At 42.2% G+C, this 26713-nt stretch overlaps 1 protein-coding gene across 2 annotated transcripts in view; it reads left to right on the top strand.

The window, feature by feature from the left end:
- The window catches only part of IRF2 (interferon regulatory factor 2), a 103205-nt gene that overhangs the window by 5518 nt on the left and 70974 nt on the right, over nt 1–26713 (top strand). Inside the window, exon 1 of one of the 2 annotated variants that reach the window (XM_049772379.1) lies at nt 25664–25684. The exons of the other annotated variant lie outside the window; for it this stretch is intronic. The gene's annotated coding sequence lies outside the window, so the exon portion shown is untranslated. Of the gene's footprint in view, nt 1–25663; nt 25685–26713 lie in introns of those variants that run through there. 2 annotated transcript variants of the gene reach the window in all.

The following is a 26713-nucleotide window of genomic DNA, read 5'->3' as shown; positions in this document are numbered from 1 at the left end:
AAAGTAGTGATCTCGAGAGTCCAGAAATCTGGAATTGACTCTTAGGTTCTTGGGTGAACTCTGTCCTCACTCTCCTCTCTGGAATCTGTGAAATGGGACTAGCTAGATTGATGTCAATTTTGGAAGAAGGAATCACTGGGTCTTATAAATCACTGTATGATTTTTTTCCCCAAGCCCGCCTACTATAAACACAAGGGGACCATCACATATTCCATTTAAGAACCTCCCTTCCTCTTCTGTCTTGAGGGTCCCCCAGTCCCACCCCAATGACAAGTTTTTCTTCTCACCACTGTGGCCTGGATCCCGGAGCCCTCATGAGAAAAGTATCTTTCTCTCCTCAGGACCAAATATTCTGAATCTTTTTCATGGTCTCTGAGCCTTGCTATGTAGGAAATAAGCTGGAAATCCTTTCCCCATAGGGCAGTTATGTATAGTCACGTCCCGTAGGGCATGTGAGTTCACCTCCGTGGTCTATGCCTTGTTGCTGTTGCTTGTTAGACAGGAAGATGGTATTAAAGTGATGGCTGTGGAGCTTTAAATTTTCCTTCTGCAGCCGCAAATAGGACTTTAGGACTTTGTTTTTTGGGTAGCTCTCTCTCTGTGTGGGAAGGCCATGGAAATTTAGGGGCTGGGTTTTTGTATCTTTGTTTTGACTTATAGTGCCTTTCATCAACTCAGTATTAAGCTTTGATAAGTAAAAGTTGAGGAGGCAAAAAGTCTCCATATGTCTCCTGCCTTCATTGTCCCTTTTTTATGGGAAACAGAAGGTGGTAGTTCTTTTTTTTTTTTTTTTCTCTGATGGAGTCTAAGCATTTTTATCTCAAGGGCAAGACAATTTAATTCAACAGAATCTCTGAAGCTGGGTTTTGTGTGAGAAAAGCCTGTCCAATTTTTATTAAACAAGATCTTTGGGGGAGCTAGCTACTTGTTCTGTGATTTTCACGAATAACTTTTTCCAGGAGTGCTTAATAATCTGTTGCTGTCTGTGTAACAGTATCTGAAGAGCATGCACCTAATGTAACCAGAGGAAAGAATAGTTTACAATTCACATGGTCGTCTTTTTTTTTTTTTAAGGCCACACCCGGTAATGCTTAGGGGTTACTCCTGGCTATGGGCTCAGAAATCACTCCGGGCTTGGGGGACTATATGGGAAGCTGGAAGATCAAACTGTGGTCCGTCCTAGGCTAGTGCTGGCAAGGCCTTACCACTCCGCACCACTACTCTGGCCCTATCACCTGGTCTTAAGCTTCTGTGCTCCAAGTTTTTGTAGGAGCCAAAGCTCCCCCTTCTAGCTGCTTTACATTGTCTTGGTGGTATGTGGTTAGATTTCAGGGACATTGAGTGACATTTGGAATCAGAAGGAACTGCATACAAATGTCTTAAATATATTTGATACAAATATCAAGTGATATCTGAGGCTGTCTCCTTTGGAGAGAGTGATTTTGTTAATAATGATGTCCTCATCCTTGTGTTATTAAAAAATATGAGAAAAATCACAGTGATGAGAATTGTCCAGAAACACAGGTGAGGTGCTAGTGCCCGTGTGGGGTGGTGGCATGGTGTGGGAAAAGGTGTTGGAAGATGAGGTGGACCCTCCCTATGTGGTGTTTGAGACTGAGCGTGGGTCAATTATATGTAAGGCAAGTGCCCTATCCACGACCTTTCCAGCCCCTGACTGGAGTTAGGCCTTTGTTCTGAAGATGATAAAGTAAAAGAGGGAAAACAGAGTCTTTAGGTGATGTTAGTAATCAGTTGGTAGTGAGTAGTGTTGGGCATGAAACCACCAAAGAGATGAGTGTTGGAGTGGAAGGGCAGTTGGAACAGCAGGAGAAATTAATAACACATCGATAGCCTCAGATTTAATTCAAAGTTAACTTGGAAATGAGACAAGCAAGAGTGAGGAGAAGACTCATGCTGATAACATTTATCGGAAGTACCAGAGGTCTTTCACCCAAGAAATACAATTATGTAGTGTTTGTTAGGGAAGGTAAATAGGGAATCAGGAAAATGGAACAGTTCAATAGTGTTTTCCTAATGATTAGTACAAGTGGATTGAACTGTCAATGCCAATTGGATCCTTCAGGCCACTGGGGTGGAGAGCGAGCATTCTATATTGCTGGATTGAACGTTGAAATAAACTTTTTGGAATTCATATTTAAAGTCTCAAATCTTCTAGTAATCCCACACATCCCCATCTGCTCCCATGAAGTAACCAGAGATGGGATAAAGATTTTCCTACAAACAATGTTGATTGAATTAGGTTTCTTCAGAGTGAAAACTTGGACAACACCTTAAAACTCAACAATAGGAACATATTTAAATAAATTATGACACATCCAGACAATGAGTATGGAAAGCTTATAAAATTTATGTTTTGGCATTTGATGATGGGAGATATTCATGTTGTGTGTAGAGAAAAGAAAGACGTTGAATTGTAATCCTGATCTTATTTAAAAAAAATGTGTGTCTATACATTATTTAAACATAAGATGAGCCTGGAAAGAAACATTTGAATGAAGTGATTGTGCATGTTTGACTTTTTTTTTTCTCTGAAACTCTTTTGTATCTTTCAACTCTAATACAACAGAACAATTACTTTAAAAACAGGAAAAAATGTTAAGATAATTTTGTTGTTCCCTCTAATATTAACACTGGTGAATGGTTTTTTATTTTTTGCTTTTTGGGCCACATCCGGCGGTGCTCAGGGGTTACTCCTGGCTGTCTGCTCAGAAATAGCTCCTGGCAGGCATGGGGGGACCATATGGGACACCGGGATTTGAACCAACCACCTTAGGTTCTGGATCAGCTGCTTGCAAGGCAAACACCGCTGTGCTATCTCTCCGGGCCCAACACTGGTGAATGTTAAGGTGAAGACGGGGCCAGGGAGATAACTCAAGTGGTAGAGCAAAGACCTAACATGTTCAAGGCCAGGAGCTTGATCACCAGGATAGGATGCCCCCACACTAGAACAGATAAGTTGAATGTTGCAGAAAAGGTTGATGTTTAGAAATCTGGCCATTCTTGAGCTCTTTCTGCCTCACTGTATGGAGCCAAAGTTTCCCAGACAATGCCAAGATCAATTGCCCCAGTGAAGTTGTGGCTACTCGAATGGCTTTTTAGAGGAGACTGGCTTGCTGTTTGGTTAGAATCTAGAGGAGATCTGAAATGTTTCTCACTTCACAGATAGGAATTTTATATCTGTGATTAGGATCATAAGATATGGGGCTTGGAGAATAGTGTCTCTATTGATACTTGCAATCATTGAATATAGTTGTTATTGCTATGTATTGGTTTGGAGAATAGAGTCTTTGTTGGTATTTATTGGAAGTGAGATTGCAGTGTTGGTTTCCATATGTCAACACTCAGCTGATGCCATGAGAAGCTACAGACTGACATGTGGATCATTCTTTATTGTTGGGAATCAAAGCAAACACTTCTTTGAGAGGCAAAGGAGCTACTTTCAGCATTTTTGAAATGGACTTTTCTAGAGAGATGTTTTCTTGGCATCATGAGGTCTGAACCTAGAACCATTTGACTTTCTTGAGAAAGAAGTTTCATGGCCTTTTGGAGCAGAACAATTAATTTAGAAAAGGGGCTCCAGATCAAAGTCTAATGGTCGATAAACAGTGAAAATTTTCCAGGTGGGCCAAAGTGATAATACAGCATGTGGGTTTCTTGCTTTACGTACAATCTACCCAGATTTGATCCCTGGCACCCTGTTTGGTCCCCTGAGTCAAGCCAGGTATGATCCTGATCTCAGAGCTAAGAGTCTGCCCTGAGCACTGCTGGGTATGGCCCAAAAGTAATAACAAAAAAAAAAATTTTTTTTAGGGAGGTGGATGCATGCCTTCTTTATCTATATAATATACACTATGTCCTCATATTCAATGTTCTTGATTTTCAGTTGGTCGAGGTGTTTTTATAGGGGCACAGGGAAACTATAAACCAATGCCACACCCCCACCTTTACCTTTTCCAAGTCCCCCACTGGAGAATGGCAATATGGTCTCAGTGTGACTATGGGTTCTTAATTTTCATAAGTGAAAATACCCAAAGATCTCTATCTGGAAACATTTCACAATAGTTTTGGGTCTTTGATTTGGCAAGGGCTACACCTGGCAGTGCTCAGTGCTTACTCTTGAGTCTGCTCAGGGATCACACCAGGTGCTGCTGGGGGGACCTTATTCCTTGCTGGGACTAAACTGGAGTGTAAAGCAGGCAAGCGTATGCCTTGATGCCTTAAACTCTACTTTCTCTGTTGGCTCCAAATTTGGTATTTTTTTTATATAGACACTGAAATCACAGTAAGCTTGATAAAAAACTAGAGTTGGGTTATATTCATTAGGAGTTCAGAAGCAGAATACTTTGATGTTCAGTTCCCTCCCACCCCCACTTCAAAAAGAAAAAAAAAGAAAAAGAAAAAAAACCTGTCCAATAGAAGTATAAAACATTGTAGTTTAAAATGTTTAATTGTGCTAAAAAATTTAAGGTAGGTCTCATTTATTTTAGTACTATTTTAATCCTGCATATTTAAAATATTACTTCTGCACGTGTTAAATATAAAAATATTTATGAGATAAAAGCTGTGCTGAATTTTCAAAATTCTCTGTTTCCTTTTATATCTACCACTCTGTTGCCGAGTTCCATTTAGGTGATCAGTGACTCCATGTTGGCCACCCTGTAAAATGGTGAAAAGGAAAAGGAAGCAAGGTGTTAAGGGGTTGGGGATGGGAGGGATGGCTGAGGGAGGACAGGTCTAAGGTGGAGTGGTGGAGACAGGCCGGTGGGTAAATTTTGATTCCTGGCTCACTATATGGTTCCCTGAGCTTGCTAGGAGTGTTGGAACACTCTGAGTACTGATGAGTGTGCCCCCAAAACAAAAGATAAAAAGATAAAAAAACAAACAAACAATAACAACTGGGATTGGGTGGGATGGGTAATGGAGTCAGAATGGCTGTTGGCTGTAACACACGTATGTTCCTGTTTTCTCTCTACTCACATATTCTTCCTGCCCTCTTCAACATCACATAATAAAACACTCCCTATTGGGCCCAGAGAGATAGCACAGTGGCGTTTGCCTTGCAAGCAGCCGATCCAGGACCAAAGGTGTTTGGTTCAAATCCCTGTGTCCCATATGGTCCCCCCGTGCCTGCCAGGAGCTATTTCTGAGCAGACAGCCAGGAGTAACCCCTGAGCACCGCCGGATGTGGCCCAAAAACCAAAACAAACTACAAACAAACAAACAAACAAACAAAAAAACCCCAAAACACTCCCTATTTTTTTCCCTGCAAATGTCCTGCCATTCATTTCTATGTGAACCTTTTGAGCCTCTTGTTGCAAAAATTGATGACTTGAATTTTTCCATCTGTATCACCTACCTAGTTATTTGAGAGCTATGCTCTCTTTCCTTTCTTTGCACTTCCCACCAGCACTTGATATGCAGTAAGAACTAGATAAATATTTGTTGATTTTATTTTCAGCTATAAAGCAAAGGTTAGCTTGGAATGCTGAATTCCAGCTCAGCCTGTGGTGCGGGGCTTACTTGGGTTAAAAAAAAAAAACTGAATGGTATAGGTATTTAGCACATAAGCATTGGGATCTGTCACTTTGCATTAGGATTTGTCACTTTGTATTAAGGTGACAAATTTCAGTATCCAGAAAGTGGGAAAATTAGTTTTTCCTTCATTCTACCTGGGTCTTAAAAAAATCCTATCAGTTCATCCCTTTGACATTTAAGTTCCAATCAGGATACTAATACTTAACTCCACATAAAATAAGCTTTATTTGCTGATAAACTGGTCATGCCACTTGGAAGCTGCCTACTTTCTCAGTGGATTAGTTATTAATAATGATTTTGTTATTACCAAACACTTTAGTTTTTAACAGTGAAAGGCTTTTGAAATCAGGGACTGTCTTTTATAGTTGCCTTCATTTGTTTTCTTTAACTTTAATTGTTGGGTTGAAGCAACAGCCTGAGCCCCAGAACCAAGGCAATTTATTTTTCCTGAAGCCTACCTAAGAACTGCTTAGGTAGCTTTTCTCTGCAAGATTAAATACGACCTTCACTGAATCATGTTAGCAGGGCCAGCAGCAAGAAAAATAAAGACTAAACCAAACCTAAAGCTAAGAAATTCCCAGCTGCCCAGCAGGTCAGAGCTTTCCCGATTGCGTTCTTCCAATGAAAATACTGCTGACGAGTTTAAGTGAATTCTTGTAGATTTGGGGATTTGCAGCTGACAAAGGAACAGGAAAGTATAATCTCATATTAAGTTAATTCTGAAGGTAAATCTTGACGGACTCTTTTGAAGCATGTTTTCCTATGGAAAAACGTACCTGAGTCCACTGCTTAGCTGACTGGAAGTTTAGGTCTTCAGTGTGGAAGATGGACGGAGACAGAGAGGTTAGGAGTGAAGCTCTGGTCTCAGCAGGACATCCTGAGTACATGGGATGTTTCTGGTTCTCCCAAAGACCATCCTGAGGGTTCTGTTCCCCTTTCTCCCCTGTAGTACAGAATAAATGGAAAGTCAGGGAGTCTGCTGAGATGCCCCGATGAGGCATGTAGGGGGACATAACTGCTTCTTCTTCCACTCTTGGGTGTGACCATACTGTTGATTGTTGAAATCAAGGTGAGCTGCGTCCCTTAAGAGATGCGTTGAATACATTAAGAATCGCTTTGCGGGCCGGAGAGATAGCATGGAGGTTGAGTGTTTGCCTTGCATGCAGAAGGATGGTGGTTCGAATCCCGGCATCCCATATGGTCCCCTGTGCCTGCCAGGGGCGATTTCTGAACATAGAGCCAGGAGTAACCCCTGAGCGCTGCTGGGTGTGACAAAAAAAAAAAAAAAAAAGAATTGCTTTGCCTTCGCTTTTCTTGAAAGTTGGTTGCCATTTGGGTTGCCTTTCAGAGAGGAGGTGAAGAAGGACCTCATAATTATACAGGGCATCACTGAGCACTCAGTCCCAGCTAACTCCCTCCCTATGGAAGGAGGTGGGACTAAATCAGCTGGGATTCCAGTGAGCTGGGTAGCTCGTCATTCTTCACAGTTTTTAATTTTTGTTTGCTCAAGTTAAACAGAATCCAGCTAATTGGGCAACAGTCCCAGAAGTGCTTTTAGAGAGCTCTCACCCCTTTCGGAGTGCTTCCTGGGGTCATATGAGTGGTCTCCGGTGATAGGAAGCAGTGATTCTAGATCCACATGCTTTTGGCCAATACCATGCTTTTCTTAAAGAGTTTTGATAAATAACGTAATAGTCATAACACAACGGTTTTTGCTGGTTTTGCTCTGTTCCTACAGGTCTTTTTGTAGGGGTGGTTGGCTTTGGTTGGGTGCTCGTGTGTGAGGAGAGGGTCATATAGTACTGACCAGGTGGGTGATAGAAACCTCAGAATTTGGCATGTGCATAGCACCACACACCCAACCATCTTCTGCCCCATTAGCCACCTCCCCTGTGGCCTTTTCTGTGATTCTTCCATTATTTTCTCTTTTAAAAATGGAAGGTAGTTAAATCCCAGTTGTAATGGTAATCTCCCATTTTCCCTTCTGGTAAACTCTGTAATCCATTGTTCTGCTAAAAAAGTCTCTTGCTCTCAATCCCTCCCTGGGGTTTGTATTGGTTGGGAGAACCTAGTTCCTTAGCCTGCTCTGGGTTGAACCTCACTGGGCTTGAGGTAACCTCTTGAGGAAGGAGAATCATCCTTATTTAATATTGAAAATCTGTCTGTGTCTGTCTTTGTCTCTGTATCTGTCTCTGACCCTGTCTCTGTCTCTCTCATCAATGAATACTTTAGGTTGTTTGGAATTATCTAATTATTTATTATTCAGGAAAAGATTTAAGGAACCAGTGGCAGTAAATAATGGATTCACAAATGCACATCTGGTCAGTTGTGGTAGAAGTTATTAAAAAATTTACAATTAGAATTGTCTTGAAGGCTACAGACCAGTTGCTTCAACTACATCTATAATGTTGTGAAACCATCACGATTTCCAGAGCCAGACTTTTCATCATTTCAAACAGAAACTTTGTACCCATTAAATAAAAATCTTGTTAACTCCACTTCCCTATTCCCAAACCATCACCATTCTGTTTTGCAACTCTGAATTTGACTGTTCTGGATTCCATGAATATGAGGAATTATTTATACCTTTGCTCTCTTTTTGGGGAGTGTTTTGGACCACACCCAAGCAGAACTCAGGGGTTACTCCTGGCTCTGCCCTTAGAAATTGCACCTGGCAGGCTTGGGGTCCATGTGGGACATGGGGATCAAAGCTGAGTCTGTTCAGTTAATCCACATGCAACATGCTGTTGCTCTGGCCCCTGCCTTTGCTCTTTTGTTTTGTTTTGTATTTTTGGTTTTTTGTATTTTTTTTTTGTATTTTTGTATTTTTGGGGCCACACCCGGTGATTTCAGGGGTCACTCCTGGCTGTGCACTCAGAAATTGCCCCTGGCTTGGGGGACCTTATGGGACGCTGGGGAATTGAACTGTGGTCTGTCCTAGGTCAGCCACGTGCAAGGCAAACGCCCTACCACTTTGACACTGCTCCGGCCCCACCTTTGCTCTTTTGTAACTGGTTTATTTCTTTTAGCAAAATGTCCTGTTAGGTTGCCTTATCTTGTAACCTTTATCAGAACAGTCATTTTATGGACTCTTATTTGCTATTCCAGTCACCTGTTGATAGACACTTGGGGTTGTTATTATCATATGGCTATTCCTACTTAGTACTGCTGCTATAAATCTTGGTGTACCAGTAGATTAGTTCTTATTTCCAGTTCTTTCAGTCAGTTGACTCCTGAGGTAATTATATTTCTGTGTTTAACATTGTGAAGAGTCCACAAACACTTCCATATGATTTTGTCTACTCTACCAACCGTTCACACGGGTTCTCATTTCTCTACTTTGTCAAATTTTCCTCTGTGTGTGTGTGTGTGTGTTAAAGAATAATAGGTACATTAACTTACTGTGAAGCAGAATCTCATGATTTTTTGCATTTGCCTAATGATGAATGAATGATGTGGAGCAAATCTTTTCAGGTGGTTTGGAATCATTTGCCTTTCCTCTTTGGAGGAATGCCAAATCAACTCCTTTGCTCATTTTAGAATAGATTATTTGGATATTTATTGTTGTATGAGTTGTATGATTGAATCTTTATTTATTTATTTATTTATTTGTTTTTTTTTTTGGTCATACCCGGCAGCTCTCAGGGGTTACTCTTGGCTATCTGCTCAGAAATCACTCCTGGCAGGCACGGGGGACCATATGGGATGCCGGGATTCGAACCACCTTTGGTCCTGGGTCAGCCACTTTTAAGGCAAACGCCCTACCACTGTGCTATCTCTCTGGTCCCGAATCTTTATTTTTATTTATTTATTTATTTATTTATTTATTTATTTATTTATTTATTTATTTATTTGTGGTTTTTGGGTCACACCTGGCAGTGCTCAGGGTTATTCCTGGTTCCAGGCTCAGAAATTGCTCCTGGCAGGCACGGGGGACCATATGGGACGCCGGGATTTGAGCCGATGACCTCCTGCATGAAATGCAAACACCTTACCTCCATGCTATCTCTCTGGCCCCTGAATCTTCATTTTTTGAGGTTCCCAAATGATAACATACAAGTGTTGCCTCAGGAATCAACAAGGATTTTTCATGATAAATGCATAGTTTGAGGCACAGAATAATTTTGAAAATTGTAGGTGTTTTAAGGCTACTAACATACCTATTGAGAAATAAAATTATACTAGATGAAGGAAATCAGCGAGGATTGGGAAGTAGGGAAGCCAATAAAAGTACTTAACCTCATAGACTATTAGAATCGAACATTTCCTTAGAGATTGTTTATTTATCAGACTCTTATTTTATTCTGCTGGAGAAATCAAAGGACCAGCCCAGGGGTTGGTAGCCAGATTATTTATTACATTTTATTGCATTCTGAAAAAAAGGCTTTTGTTGTTTATTATAGAATCCTAAAATTATTTGTTTTGGTATTTGACCTTACCTAGCTGTACTCAGGGCTTACTCCTGGCTCTGATCTCAGGAATCATTCCTAGCAGTGCATGGAGGACTCTATTTGGGGTGCAGGAGATTGAACCTGGGATGGCCACATGCAAGACAAGTGCTTATTCGCTGTTCTTTCGCTCCTGCCCTAGAATGTTTGAGGATGGAAAAGAAACTGTATTCAACTATTGTGGCAATTGTCTCTATACCACCAATAGGGCTCAGAAAATAGGACTCAGGGCTCTAGAAAAGATGCAGGGTGTCATCCCTGTGGTAGTATTTCAGCATCATGTCTGAGCACAAGCAACCTCAATTCAGATTGAGTGGATTAAAAATACTTTATTACTGTCATAACCAATCCGTTATGTGGATAGAAGCATTTGTGTGTACAGGGAATTTGTGTGTGACAGAATGAGACTGTTTGTCTTTCTAAGAACTAAGGTAGATGAGAAATTCTATGGCAGCACAAGGACCCAACAGAACATTCACCCGTGGTTTTATGTTCTGCTCAAACTTTTCATTTTACATAATCTTTTTCACAAGGTAGTTTTTTTTTTTCTAAAATAGCATTAACTGGCAGATCCACTGGTGGTTTGTGACTGTAAATGACTTGTCAGAAATAGGAAGGGTCTTGGGGTTGGAACAGTAGCACAGTGGGGAGAGCACTTGCCTTGCACACAGTGACCTGGGTTCTATACTCACATCCTATATGTTCTCCCAAGTCCCCCAGGAGTGATAGCAGAGTGCAGAGCCAGGAGTAAGCCCTGAACATCACCAGGTGTGGGCCAAATATAACAAACAAACAAAAAGTATCTGGAGGGTTCCTAAGTGCTGTGTTTGACATGATAATATGGTCAGAAGAATTGTTATAAGGGCCCTACTCCCTTATGACCAGGAGTCCAGGCTTAGAGTTCAGGAGTCAGTCCTTTAACTGAGGCTTAAAACTAAATGAGATAACGATGAAATCAAACTGTAAAGACTCATTTTGCAAACCCAAAATGTGTAAAGTAGAATTCTCCAAAGAATTACCACAGTGGGTACTGCTGTGTGTAGAGATACAGTTGAACATGTTATCTGAGCGGCGCTCAGATAGTGAGGGTGCTCCCAAGATATGTTCAGGAAACCTAAGGGGCCTCATTGTAACGAGATACTACTGCTGGAGTACACCAAATCTCAGTGCTGTGGTGCTGAGGTGGTGCCCAAGATCTGGTGCTTGGCAGATTGTGGATCAAACCTGGGTTAGCTACTTTCAAGTTAAGTGCCTTAACCACTACTGTCTCCCTCCCAGCTCTTGTTCTTAAAGAGCTTATGTAGGGTGACAGGGACAGAAATCAAGAGAACTCTCCCCTTCCCTCCCCTCCCTCTTTCTTTATCCTTTCTCTCCATTCTCCCTCTCTCCCTTCCCTTTTCTTCCTTTCCCCTCCTCTTTATTCTTTCCTCCTTCCCTTCTTTCCTCCCTTTTTGCATGCCCAGTGGTGATCAGAACTTATTCCTAGCTCTGTACTCAGGGATCATTCCTGCTGGTGCTCAGTGAGTCAAATGAAGTGCCAGGGATCATACTGGCATTTGCATACTGTCTTTTGCATGCAAGGCAAATGCCTTTCCTGCTGTTTTTTCTCTCCATCTCTAAAGCTCCAGAATTTCTGTGCTATATTTCAGTATGTTGTAATTTTGGGGGATAGGAATCTGGGCTACACCTGGCAGTACTCGGGTTATTCCTGGCTTTACATTAAGGAATTGTTTCTGGAGGTGCTTGGGAACCATATGGGATGCCGAAGATCAAACCTGGGTTGGCAGCATGCAAGGCAAACTAAACTCCCTTCCCACTGTGCCATTGCTCCCACCCTGTCAGTATGCCATGTCCTGTCTAATCAGTGCCTCTTGTAGAGTGGCTTCTATGATTTGGAGTATCCTTATGACTTCTTCATAGCACTCAACAAAATGATATTCATCCATCTCCATTTTTCATTTGTAATTGAGTTAAATGAAATTGTGTTGATGATTCAGTTCTCCACTTGATATTTCCTGTTCTGGTAGACTCATCCAAAGAGCATTTGAGTCGGTAGGGATTCCCCTCTGCCCAGTAAGGAACAGTACCAGACAGCTGGAGGGAAAGCTCTGTCAGCCTTGCTTGCCTGTGCCCCTGGGGGCACCGGGGTGCTCCTGTCCTGGTGCATGTGCAGTGACAGTAACAAGCAACTCTGTTAATGGGCCAGCCTTGGTCCAGCCAACCAATTCCCCTGGCTCCTAATGGTCTGGATTGCTCGTGGTTGATGTAGCAGCGTCTCTACTTCCTCCCTTTGGCCTTTGTTTTTGTTTTTTTTTCTCTCTTTGCCTTTTTACACCCAATTCTAAAGCTTCCTCTTCTTTTGAGGCCTCCCAGAATTCTTTTGTGGGTCTCTCCAAATTCTAATAAGTCCATCCTCCTCCCTCACGCCTTTTCTTAATCCTCCATGTGAAGTCCAATTCATGCTCCTTTTTTTTTTCCCTTCGTTTTTGGGTCACACCCAGCAGCACTCAGGAATTACTCCGGGTTCTATGCTCAGAAATCGCTCCTGGCAGGCTCGGGGGACCATATGGGATGCCGGGATTCAAACCACTGTCCTTCTGCACTAAAGGCAAACCCCTACCTCCATGCTATCTCTCCGGCCCCCCAATTCATGCTACTTTAAGGTAAATGAAATGATGGCACAGAGGATGAACCATTGGTGATGAATATCTGTCACTTTTTGTGGATGCCACGTGTTGGGAGATGCTTCTGTGAGTGCTTTCTCAGTTGGCTTCCCTAGTGTCTCCTGCAGGTTGTGATGCCTGGTCCTGTTGATGGACTGAGTGAGAGCTGCCGCATCACTGCATCATTGTAGCATAGGTTCTCACCAGCTCCATCTTCTTCACTGCAGAGCTTTTCCTTTCTTTCTTTCTTTTTTTTTTTGTTCACCAGATCTTTATTAACCATATGAAAGGTTAGCATTTTAAATTGATATAAATCAAATGAATTGTTAAATAATAGCAGAATTTCCTTTTACCTTAAAATTCCATGTCATTTCTATAAAAAACATCTATATGATTGATGAATTGAAACTAATCTTCTGTTTATTTTGTTTCAGAAATATCTAACATTAGTTAGTTCTTTTTTTTTTTTATTTAAACACCTTGATTACATACATGATTGTGTTTGGGTTTCAGTCATGTAAAGAACGCCACCCATCACCAGTGCAACATTCCCACCACCAATGTCCCAAGTCTCCCTCCTCCCCACCTAACCCCTGCCTGTACTCTAAACAGGCTCTCCATTTCCCTCATATATTCTCATTATTAGGAAAGTTCAGAATGTAGTTATTTCTCTAACTAAACTCATCACTCTTTGTGGTGAGCTTCCTGAGGTGAGCTGGAACTTCCAGCTCTTTTCTCTTTAGTGTCTGAAAATTATTATTGCAAGAATGTCTTTCATTTTTCTTAAAACCCATAGATGAGTGAGACCATTCTGCGTTTTTCTCTCTCTCTCTGACTTATTTCACTCAGCATAATAGATTCCGTGTACATCCATGTATAGGAAATTTTCATGGCTTCATCTCTCCTGACAGCTGCATAATATTCCATTGTGTATATGTACCACAGTTTCTTTAGCCATTCATCTGTTGAAGGGCATCTTGGTTGTTTCCAGAGTCTTGCTATGGTAAATAGTGCTGCAATGAATATGGGTGTAAGGAAGGGGTTTTTGTACTGTATTTTTTGTGTTCTTAGGGTATATTCCTAGGAGTGGTATAGCTGGATCATATGGGAGCTCGATTTCAAGTTTTTGGAGGAATCTCCATATCACTTTCCATAAAGGTTGAACTAGACGGCATTCCCACCAGCAGTGGATAAGAGTTCCTTTCTCTCCACATCCCCGCCAACACTGTTTATTCTCATTCTTTGTGATGTGTGCCATTCTCTGGGGTGTGAGGTGGTATCTCATCGTTGTTTTGATTTGCATCTCCCTGATGATTAGTGATGTGGAGCACTTCTTCATGTGTCTTTTGGCCATTTGTATTTCTTTTTTGTCAAAGTGTCTGTTCATTTCTTCTCCCCATTTTTTGATGGAATTAGATGTTTTTTTCTTGTAAAGTTCTGTCAGTGCCTTGTATATTTTGGAGATTAGCCCCTTATCTGATGGGTATTGGGTGAATAGTTTCTCCCACTCAGTGGGTGGCTCTTGTATCCTGGGCACTATTTCCTTTGAGGTGCAGAAGCTTCTCAGCTTAATATATTCCCATCTGTTAATCTCTGCTTTCACTTGCTTGGAGAGTGCAGTTTCCTCCTTGAAGATGCCTGTAATGTCCTGGAGTGTCTTGCCTATGTGCTGTTCTATATATCTTATGGTTTTGGGGCTGATATCGAGGTCTTTAATCCATTTGGATTTTACCTTCGTACTTGATGATAGCTGGGGGTCTAAGTTCAATTTTTTGCAAGCAGCTATCCAGTTGTGCCAACACCACTTGTTGAAGAGGCTTTCTTTGCTCCATTTAGGATTTCTTGCTCCTTTATCAAAAATTAGGTGATTGTATGTCCGGGGAACATTTTCTGAGTATTCAAGCCTATTCCACTGATCGGAGGGCCTGTCCTTATTCCAATACCATGCTGTTTTGATAACTATTGCTTTGTAGTACAGTTTAAAGTTGGGGAAAGTAATTCCTCCCATATTCTTTTTCCCAATGATTGCTTTGGCTATTCGAGGGTGTTTATTGTTCCAAATGAATTTCAAAAGTGTCTGATACACTTCTTTGAAGAATGTCATGGGTATCTTTAGGGGGATAGCATTAAATCTGTATAATGCCTTGGGGGAGTATTGCCATTTTGATGATGTTAATCCTGCCAATCCACGAGCAGGGTATGCATTTCCATTTCCGCGTGTCCTCTCTTATTTCTTGGAGCAGAGTTTTATAGTTTTCTCTGTATAGGTCCTTCACATTTTTAGTCAAGTTGATTCCAAGATATTTGAGTTTGTGTGGCACTATTGTGAATGGGGTTGTTTTCTTAATGTCCATTTCTTCTTTATTACTGTTGGTGTATAGAAAGGCCATTGATTTTTTGTGTGTTAATTTTGTAGCCTGCCACCTTGCTATATGAGTCTATTGTTTCTAGAAGCTTTTTGGTAGAGTCTTTAGGGTTTTCTAAGTAGAGTATCATGTCATCTGCAAACAGTGAGAGCTTGACTTCTTCCTTTCCTATCTGGATTCCCTTGATATCCTTTTCTTGCCTAATCGCTATAGCAAGTACTTCCAGTGCTATGTTGAATAGGAGTGGTGAGAGAGGACAGCCTTGTCTTGTACCAGAATTTAGAGGGAAGGCTTTTAGTTTTTCTCCATTGAGGATAATATTTGCCGTTGGCTTGTGGTAGATGGCTTCAACTAGATTGAGAAAGGTTCCTTCCATTCCCATCTTGCTGAGAGTTTTGATCAAGAATGGGTGTTGGACCTTATCAAATGCTTTCTCTGCATCTATTGATATGATCATGTGGTTTTTATTTTTCTTGTTATTGATGTTGTGTATGATGTTGATAGATTTACGGATGTTAAACCAGCCTTGCATTCCTGGGATGAAACCTACTTGATCATAGTGGATGATCTTCTTAATGAGGCATTGAATCCTGTTTGCCAGGATTTTGTTGAGGATCTTTGCATCTGCATTCATCAGCGATATTGGTCTGTAATTTTCTTTTTTTGTAGCATCTCTGTCTGGTTTAGGTATCAAGGTGATGTTGGCTTCATAAAAGCTATTTGGAAGTGTTTCCGTTTGTTCAATTTCATGAAAGAGTCTTGCCAGGATTGGTAGTAGTTCCTCTTGGAAAGTTTGAAAGAATTCATTAGTGAATCCATCTGGGCCTGGGCTTTTGTTTTTCGGCAGACCTTTGATTACCATTCTAATTTCATCAATGGTGATGGGGGTGTTTAGATATGCTACATCCTCTTCCTTCAACCGTGGAAGATTATAAGAGTCCAAGAATTTATCCATTTCTTCCAGGTTCTCATTTTTAGTGGCGTAGAGTTTCTCAAAGTAGTTTCTGATTACCCTTTGAATCTCTCTCATATCAGTAGTGATCTCTCCTTTTTCATTCCTAATACGAGTTATCAAGTTTCTCTCTCTCTCTTTCTTTGTTAGGTTTGCCAGTGGTCTATCAATCTTGTTTATTTTTTCAAAGAACCAACTTCTGCTTTCGTTGATCTTTCGGATTGTTTTTTGGGTTTCCACTTCATTGATTTCTGCTCTCAGCTTTGTTATTTCCTTCTGTCTTCCTATTTTTGGGTTCTTTTGTTGAGCATTTTCTAGTTCTATTAGCTGTGTCATTAGGCTACTCAGGTAAGCTCCTTCTTCCTTCCTGATGTGTGCTTGCAAAGCTATAAATTTTCCTCTCAGTACTGCTTTTGCTGTGTCCCATAAGTTCTGATAGTTTGTGTCTTGATTGTCATTTGTTTCCAGGAACCTTTTGATTTCCTCCTTGATTTCATCTCGGACCCACTGGTTATTGAGTATGAGGCTGTTTAACTTCCAGGTGTTAAGGTTTTTCTTCTGAGTCCCTTTGGAATTCACAAATAATTTCAGAGCCTTGTGGTCAGCAAAGGCAGTCTGCAAAATTTCTATCCTCTTGATCTTATGGAAGTATGTTTTATGTGCCAGCATGTAGTCTATCCTGGAGAATGTCCCATGTACATTGGAGAAGAATGTGTATCCAGGTTTCTGGGGGTGGAGTGTCCTATATATATCCACTAACCCTCTTTCTTCCATTTCTCTCCTCAGGTCTAGTATATTCTTGTTGGGTTTCAGTCTGGTTGACCTATCCAGTGTTGACAAAGCCGTGTTAAGGTCCCCCACAATTATTGTGTTGTTATTGATATTATTTTTTAGATTTGTCAACAGTTGTATTAAATATTTTGCTGGCCCCTCATTCGGTGCATATATGTTTAAGAGAGTTATTTCTTCCTGCTCTACATACCCCTTGATTAATATAAAATGTCCATCTTTGTCCCTTACAACCTTCCTGAGTATAAAGTTTGCATTATCTGATATTAGTATGGCCACTCCAGCTTTTTTATGGGTGTTGTTTGCTTGGATAATTTTTCTCCAGCCTTTTATTTTGAGTCTATGTTTGTTCTGACTATTCAGGTGCGTTTCTTGTAGGCAGCAGAAGGTTGGATTGAGTTTTTTGATTCATTTAGCCACTCTGTGTCTCTTAACTGGTGCATTTAGTCCATTGACGTTGAGAGAAAGAATTGTCCTGGGATTTAACGCCATCTTTATATCAAAATTTGGTGTGTCTTTTGGGTAGTCTTGTCTTAGATTAGGTCTTTCAGTTTTTCTCTTAAGACTGGTTTTGTGTCTGTGAAGTTTCTGAGCTGTTTTTTGTCTGTGAAACCATGTATTCTTCCGTCAAACCGGAAAGTGAGTTTTGCTGGGTATAGTATTCTGGGTGAAGCATTCATTTCATTCAGTCTTGTCACAATATCCCACCACTGCTTTCTGGCATTGAGTGTTTCTGGTAACAGGTCTGCTGTAAATCTCAGGGAAGTTTGCTTGAATGTAATTTCCCCTTTTGATCTTGCTGTTTTCAGAATTCTGTCTCTATCTGTGGGATTTGTCATTGTGACTAGGATGTGTCTTGGGGTGTTTTTTCTGGGGTCTCTTTTGGTTGGTACTCTTCGAGCATGTAGTATTTGATCACCTATATTCTTTAGCTCTGGAAGTTTCTCTTTAATGATGTTCTTGACCATTGATTCTTCCTGGGAATTTTCTTCCTGGGTCTCTGGGACTCCAATGATTCTTAAGTTGTTTCTGTTGATCTTATCATAGACTTCTATTTTCATCTGTTCCCATTCTTTGACTAATTTTTCCATTGTCTGCTCATTTGCTTTAAGTTTTTTGTCCAATCTCTCCTGCTGTATGGAATTGTTATGTATCTCATCTTCCACAGCACCAAGTCTATTCTCAGCTTCTGACATCCTGTCCCAGAGCTTATCCATTTTGTCATTCACTTCGTTTACTGACTTTTTCAGGCCTGTTAATTGATATGTTATTTCAGTTTGGAGTTTTGTGATTTCTGTCTTCATATTTTCTTGGTTCTTTTTTTTTTTTTTTTTTTGGTTTTTGGGTCACACCTGGCAGTGCTCAGGGGTTATTCCTGGCTCCAGGCTCAGAAATTGCTCCTGGCAGGCACAGGGGACCATATGGGGCGCCGGGATTCGAAACGATGACCTCCTGCATGAAAGGCAAACGCCTTACCTCCATGCTATCTCTCCGGCCCCATATTTTCTTGGTTCTTATTAGTGTTCTGTTCAACTCGATCCATGGTTTCTTGGAGTCCGTTGAGCATCTTCCATATTGCTAGTCTAAAGTCCTTATCTGAGAGGTTGATTAGTTGGTTGGCCATTATCTGGTCATCAGACTTGTCCTCTTCATTCTCTATGTCTGATTCTGGCCTGCGTTGTTTCCCCATTGTCACACTTGTATTTTGGGTTTTTCTACGTGTTGTGGTGGTATTCATTGGCTATATGATGTAGGCAGCACACTTCTCTGGCTCTGCCCTTTCTGGATGGGCTGACTTGTCTCTAGGGGATGGGAGTCCTCCGTGGGTGAAGCCTCACACTGGATCAAATCTTAGGCCCAAGCATTCAACGGAGAAGACAGTCCAAGGAGGAATGCTTGCTTCTGTGTTATAGCTCAGATCTTAGTGTGATTTTTTCTTCTTGTTACGATGGTGTTCTTTTCTTAGAAAGAGCGCACGGCCCTGGAAATGGCGTCTGGAAGCGCAGATTTCTGGAGCCTCTTTTGCCCCACTCCCAAGAGTTTCACGCAAGAGGACAGTAGAGAAACATTTACAAGGAGCACTCACAGTCGGGCTCCACTGGGCGGGCGCAGATTCGTGTCTTTTCCCTGCCTGATGTCCCAGACAGGGCAGCTGGCTTCTGCCTTTTCCTTTCTTTCTTTCTTTCTTTCTTTCTTTCTTTCTTTCTTTCTTTCTTTCTTTCTTTCTTTCTTTCTTTCTTTCTTTCTTTCTTTCTTTCTTTCTTTTTCTTCCTTCCTTTCCTTCCTTCTTCCTTCCTTCCTTCCTTCCTTCCTTCCTTCCTTCCTTCCTCCTTTCCTCCCTCCCCCTCCCTTTTCCTTCCTTCCTTCCTTCCTTCCTTCCTTCCTTCCTTCCTTCCTTCCTTCCTTCCTTCCTTCCTTCCTTCCTTCCTTCCTTCCTTCCTTCCTTCCTTCCTTCCTTCCTTCCCTCCCCCCCTTCCCCTCCCCTCCCCTCCTTCCTTCCTTCCTTCTTGTTGGGCCACACCTGGTGACGATCAGGGGTTACTCCCAGTTGTGCGCTCAAAATCACTCCTGGCTTGGGGGACCATATGAGATGCCACGGGATCCATCCTGAGTTGCAAGGCAAATGCCTTACACCTTGCGCCACCACTCCAGCCTGTTTTTCATATTTTCATAGTCAATGGCTCAGTATGATTTTTTGGATGAAGTGTTGAATATCTAGTTCTACTTCAAAAGCTTGTTAAGCTGGAAAGTGTCATGAAAGTCAAATTCCTTTTTTTCTTCAGTCTTCATAATTTCTGCACCCTTCCCATTGTATTCCCCTGCTCTTTAATCATAGTCCACAAATGGCTTACCCGTAGCATTAAATTCATATCATCTGCCTTTCCTCAACTTTACCTGCCCTCAGTGGGTTCTCCTGGGAAGGGTAATAAGTGATCATTATGCATCATCCAGTGCAGGGAAGTGCCCAGAAGTTAAGAGGAGAAAGATGGGATTTATGTTGATAAGACCTGTCTGAGGAAAGATGCCTGCTTTCCAGTACACAGAACTGCTAGCTTCGATTGTGTTCTGGAAGGTAGAAGAAATCAAAGGGGTGAGAAGTCAGACCAGTGGGGTGGGCTGAGAGCACAGATGTTATTCTGAGGGCACTTTGGAGACATTGGAGGCTTTTGAGCAAGGTAACAAGGTGTGGGGGAGCTTGTTCTGGCAATGCTTTGGGGGAACAAGGTGGCGCTCACAGTCTCGACAGTGGCATCAGGCACCCTTCCATTCCTTAGGCAGAGTCGACTCTATCCCCTCTGCTGCTGGGGGGAAACTGGGCCCTGCTCTCTGGTATATCTTATAGGAGACCAAAGCCCTCACTCTACTTTTTCTCCTAAAATAAACTGCCCCTTCTTCATCATACCATTTCTGCCAAATAGCACTTGGGATCTCACTTTTTAAGCAAGGAGACTAAAATTCGGAGCAGGTCTAGGATGAATTGAATTTGGGGGATTGAATTTGGGGGTGCTTGACATCAAACCTGAGCTTTTGGCTGAGGGGAGGGATAGAACCAGCATAGTCCTGTAAAGGGGTTGGCAGAGAGGGAGGCAACGCGTTGACCCCGTGAGCATCAAGTCTAACTCCCGGATACCTCTTGGAGACAGGAATCTGAAGTCAGGCCCCCAGTGTGCAAGGAGAGATGCCGCATTATTCTTGTGCTTTGAGTGGGTAGAAATTTTGGCTCTTGAGCTGATTGGAACTCACTGGTGATCAGGATGGCTTATCCCAGGAATAGAATCAAATGAGTAGAAGCCGCAGTGCATATGTTTTGAGTTGATATGTTGGAGCGGGGCTTCATATGATCATAGAGTTGATCTTCTCCCCAGCAGGTAAACTATATTTAGAGTTTGCTGGCAGAGAAATGACTCAAAAGAAACCCTCCAGGGAGTAGTAGCAGCAGGAAGGAGGCTGGCAAGGGCAGCAACAAGGGGGGGAGGTATTTGTCTTCCTGCAGGAGAAAGAGAGACAGTGCCTGGACCTTTCCCAGGATATTTGCTTCTTGGACGCTTGTCCTTGGGAAGGCACTGGTTCTCCCTGAAGTCTGCCAGGAATGAATTTAAAATCAGACAATAGCCAATGGTCTTACCCTTTTTTTTTTGGTGGGGGGGACACACCCGTGATGCTCAGGGGTTACTCTTGGTTATGCAATCAGAAATCGCTCTTGGCTTGGGGTACCATATGGGATGCCAGGGGATCGAACCACAGTCTGTCCTAGGCTAGCTCGGGCAAGGCAGACGACGCCTTAACGCTTGCGCTACCACTCTGGCCCCATGGTCTTGCCTTTTTATGTGGAGATATTCTTTTGAACTTTCTAGATCCTGGCCCTTCCAGGAATCCTCAGTTACTGAAGTTTCAAAATGTAAGGACCAAAAGCATGGCCTCTACTTTTCCTTCAGTTCCTCTTGTCTCTTTTGTTTGCCTTTGGGGGTGGGACACCCACTGTGGGAGTGTGGTGTGAATGTGGAGTGAGGTGGTGGAAGGTGGAGAGAGGAGGTAGAACATGGAGTTGAGGTGGCAGAAGGGGCTCTGAGGGGGCCCCTGTGAAATCAGGGTTCATTCTTCCTTTGCCGCCTCTCCTCAGCAACCACTCAGTTATCCGTGTCCCCCACACTTTCCTCTCCTGCACCACTTTCCTCTCGTCTTCCTCTACACTCATTGTCCTGGGAAACTAGGTCTTTCCCAGGCCACTGGGACCCCAGCGTATGTATATTCAGGGGAAGAGGAACCATCTTCACTGACCTTCCACTTCACTTCCCAGGCAGGGACTGTGTCTTTCACAGTTTGGCTTTGCTCCTGCCCTACAAAGGCAGTGCTCAGAGGACATGCTGATTAAGGGGAAAATACAGCCGCTCTTTCCCTGTTTTCCATATGGAAAGAAGATTTGAACATGCAAGATGAACCCGTGTCCATATGCTTTGGAATCTGTCTGTGATTCTCTCTTTGCTGATTGCAGCAATCCAGCGCCATCTCAATAGGGGTTTTGGGACCAGATGACCCAGTGGTCCCCAGCATCGTTGCCAATTTATGAATATTCTTAAAAGCTGGCTTGCCTTTTAGATTCTTATTTCCTAAATGATTTATTCTAAAAAAAAAAATCCTTCCTTAAAAAAGTGGTTTGATTTGTTGATATGATCCAGCAATTCATTAACTTATTGAATAAGTAAGAAATAAAATCTAAAAGGTGATGGTTTAAAAAAGATTTCTTGAAACTCATAATTTAAATATATCCAGAAACCAATTTTTTGGGGGGCCACACCTGTTTGATGCTCAGGGGTTACTCCTGGCTAAGCGCTCTGAAATTACCCCTGGCTTGGCGGGACCATATGGGATGCCAGGGGATCGAACCGCTGTCCTTCTTGGCTAGCGCTTGCAAGGCAGACACCTTACCTCTAGCGCCACCTCTCTGGCCCCGAAAAACCAATTTTTTTTTTTTTTTTTTGGCTTTTGGGCCATATCCGGCGGTGCTTAGGGGTTACTCCTGGCTGTCTGCTCAGAAATAGCTCCTGGCAGGCACGGGGGACCATATGGGACACCGGGATTCGAACCAACCACCTTTGGTCCTGGATCGGCTACTTGCAAGGCAAATGCTCTTCGGGCCTGAGAAACCAATTCTTTTTTTTTTTTTTTTTTTTTTGGTTTTTGGGCCACACCCGGTGACGCTCAGGGGTTACTCCTGGCTATGCGCTCAGAAGTCGCTCCTGGCTTGGGGGACCATATGGGACGCCGGGGGATCGAACCGCGGTCCGTCTCCTAGGCTAGCGCAGGTAAGGCAGGCACCTTACCTCGAGCGCCACCGCCCGGCCCCAGAAACCAATTCTTATGTGTAGTTCATTACAACTTTCACAGTTAGTTTTTTATAAGAAATAATTTTATATTTGTGTTTTCAACAGATTTAATGATAGTTGCAGAATTTTTTATGATTAATTGGGGAAATTTTCCTATAAGTGACATGGCTAGATTAATGGATATTATTATTTTGTTTTGGTTTGGGGGCCCATAAACCTGATGATACTCAGGGCGTACTCCTACCTCAGTACTCGGGGATCTCTTCTAAGTATTCCTGGGGCTTAGGAGACTGTATGTGGTGCTAGGGATTAAACTGTCAGCCACATGGCAAGATTAGCAACTTAACCTCTGCACTTTTTCTCTGACCCAGTAGATATTTAAGATGTTTGCTATCTTTGGCCAAGTTACTATCTGGAAATTGTGTTCCTGTTAATATACACTCCAATCCAGAGTATTTATTTGATACTAATATACACTCCAATCCAGAGTATTTATTTGATACACAATTGTACATGGAAGTACATGGTTAGATATTACACATGGTTCTTTATTTAATCCGAGCTGCCATTGAAATCTGACATCTCTGCCAGGCTACATGCTATTATACTTGTCACTTTGGTCACAACCCAAGTGAGAAATTGAGCAAAGGGATCCTGGATAAGACACTTTGTTCCAGGAGCCTGGGGCTTGACAGTATCTGTTTTGATCTTGGGGCCACAGACCCCAGTGCTCAAGGCTTACTCCTGACTCAGGGAGTCAGGGAGTCACTCCTGGCAGGGTTGGAGGACCATATAGGAAGCCAGGGATCAAACCTGGGTCATTGCTTACATGCCAAGTGCCCTACCTGCTGTACTATCTCTCCAGCCCTCAGAATAGTACCTGCTTTCCCAAGTATTCCTCTGGATCAGAGAGGATGACTGCGGAATGCTTCCCCATTAGTTGCTGCTTTCTTGATGAAATGTGCGGTGAGGAAGGTGGTCTTTGGGCCACACCTGATGGCGCTCAGGGTTTATTTCTGGCTCTGCACTCAGAAATCACTACTGGCAGGCTTGGAGACCATATGGAATGCCAGGAATCAAACCTGGGTCGGCCTTGTGTAAGACAAACGATCTGCCGCTGTGCTACTGCACTTTCCATCTCACATAAAAAGAATGACCTAAAGTGTCAGAAAATAGGGGCTGGAGTGATAGCACAGCAGTAGGGCATTTGTCTTTCTTACACGTGGCCAACTCAGGACAGACCTGGTTCGATCCCTGACATCTCCTGGCCTGCCAGGAGTGATTTCTGAACACAGAGCCAGGAGTAACCCCTGAGCACTTCCAGGTGTGGCCCCCAAAACAAACAAATGAACAAAGTGTCAGAAAATGCCAAACTTGTTGAACTCAGTGTTTTCTTTTTTCTTTTTTTTTGAATTTATTTTCTTTATTTAAACATCTTGATTACATAAATGATTGTGATTAAGTTTCAGTCATGTAAAGAACACCCTCTTCACCAGTGCAACATTCCCACCACCAATGTCCCAAATCTCTCTCCATCCCACCCCACCCCCACCTGTACTCTAGACAGGCTTTCCAGTTCCCTCATTCATTCACATGATTATGGTAGTTCTCAATGTAGTTATTTCTATAACTGCACTCACCACTCTTTGTGGTGAGCTTCATGAAGTGAGCTGGAAGTTCCAGCCCTCCTCTCATTGTCTTAGGATTGTTGCAAAAATGACTTTTATTTTTCTTAAAACCCATAGATGAGTGAGACTATTCTGTGTGTGTCTCTCTCTCCCTCTGACTTATTTCACTCAGCATGATAGACTCCATGTACATCCATGTATAGGAAAATTTCATGACTTCATCTCTCCTGATGGCTGCATAATATTCCATTGTGTATATGTACCACAGTTTCTTTAGACATTTGTCTGTTGAAGGGCATCTTGGTTGTTTCCAGAGCCTGGCTATTGTGAATAATGCTGCAATAAATATAGGTGTGAGGAAGGGTTTTTTATGTTGTATTCTTGTGTTCGTAGGGTATATCCCTAGGAGTGGAATAGCTGGGTTGAATGGGAGCTCAATTTCCAGTTTTTGGAGGAATTTCCATATCGCTTTCCATAGAGGTTGGACTAGATGGCATTCCCACCAGCAGTGGATAAGAGTTCCTTCCTCTCCACATCCCCGCCAGCACTGATTGTTCTCATTCTTTGTGATGTGTGCCAGTCTCTGTGGTATGAGATGGTATCTCATCGTTGTTTTGATTTACATCTCCCTGATGATGAGTGATGAGGAGCATTTTTTCATGTACCTTTTGGCCATTTGTATTTCTTTTTTTATCAAAGTGTCTGTTCATTTCTTCTCCCCATTTTTTGATGGGATTAGATGTTTTTTTCTTGTAAAGTTCTGTCAGTGCCCTGTATATTTTGGAGATTAGCCCCTTATCTGATGGGAATTGGGTGAATAGTTTCTCCCACTCAGTGGGTGGCTCTTGTATCCTGGGCACTATTTCTTTTGAGGTGCAGAAGCTTCTCAGCTTAATGTATTCCCATCTGTTGATCTCTGCTTCCACTTGTTTGGAAAGTACAGTTTCCTCCTTGAAGATGCCTTTAGTCTCAATGTCATGGATTGTTTTACCTACGTGTTGTTCTATATACCTTATGATATCACGTCTCATATCAAGGTCTTTAATCCATTTGGATTTTACCTTCGTACATGATGTTAACTGGGAGTCTATGTTCGCTTTTTTGCAAGTGGTTAACCAGTTCTGCCAGCACCACTTGTTGAAGAGATTTTCCCTGCTCCACTTAGGATTTCTTGCTCCTTTGTCAAAGATTAGGTGATTGTATGTCTGGGGAACATTGTCTGAGAACTCAAGCCAATTCCACTGATCTGAGGGTCTGTATTTATTCCAATACCATGCTGTTTTGATAACTATTGCTTTGTAGTACAGTTTAAAATTGGGGAAAGTAATGCCTCCCATTTTCCTTTTCCCTAGGGGACTCAGTGTTTTCTGACTGCTCCGCAGATACGGATCATTTGAACTTTGGTGTCCTTGGAGTTGATAAGAGGAAACAGTGATCAGAACTGCTGGAGTATCTTGGTGAGAAATAGGATTTTCCAGTATTTGTTTAGGGATCCAAAGGCACACGGTGGATGCTGCTCACCCAAAGTTGCTGCCTATCTCTGCATACTTGGATGCCACAGTCCTGGTTTTCAGTGATCAGTGAGAGGCTAGAGCAATAGCACAGGGAGAAGAGTGTTTGCCGTGCATGCAGCTGACCTGGGTTTAATCCCTGGCATCCCATGTGGTTTCCTGAGCACTTTCTGGAGTGATTCCTGAGTGCAGGGTTGGAGTAATCCCTGAGACTCTGCCTTAAATTTGAAAAAAAAAAAATCATCTGTGACATATGCCGAGCGACTTCTTAATATGGGAATAATAAATAGTTCTTAACCTGCCTTATGGGTTATTGTGAGGAGTATATAAGAACACATCCAGGAGGCTTAGCATTGACTATCAGGAGAGTTTTCCAGAGGCTTTGTTCATCTATTTCTAAACACTTCTTTTCAGTATGTAAATGTAGAAACTGGTGAAAGTTCCAAGGCCTGAACGGGGACTGGTTGGAGCTTCTCTGGGGATACCTTGGCCATCTTTAGCTTTAGTCCATGTTTTTCTTCCTAGGTCCTGGAGGAAGCTCTATCTGAGTCCTACACAACCCAAGCCAGTTTGGTGTTTGTCAGAATGATTATATTGTAATAGAGATTTTTAAAATTACATTAAATTTGCTCTTGTTCAAAATGATTTTCTAAGTAATTTGAAAAAGCAAACAGAGGAATATGTTTCCTGACAATACCATTGTCAATTCTTGAGCATTTGTTTTCCAGCCTGGTTTACACTGTAAAGTTACTCATGTCTCCTGTCAGTGCTCACTTTTCTTATTCTACACATTTTGCATGGACAGCCATAAGCACACACATGATTTAAGTAGATGCTGCACTTAATGTCATTTTTTTGAAGTAAGTTTTTTACATGGAAATCAAACATCTGAATTGTCATAGGCATTGCCCGCCTCACTGACTAAGCTTAATCTTAAATGACTGCCTGCCCCCAAGCACTGCCATGAGTTACTCC

This window comes from Suncus etruscus, chromosome 4 (genome assembly GCF_024139225.1).
Source record: "Suncus etruscus isolate mSunEtr1 chromosome 4, mSunEtr1.pri.cur, whole genome shotgun sequence".
Lineage (NCBI taxonomy): Eukaryota > Metazoa > Chordata > Mammalia > Eulipotyphla > Soricidae > Suncus > Suncus etruscus.
This window is presented reverse-complemented; position numbering and strand designations above follow the sequence as displayed.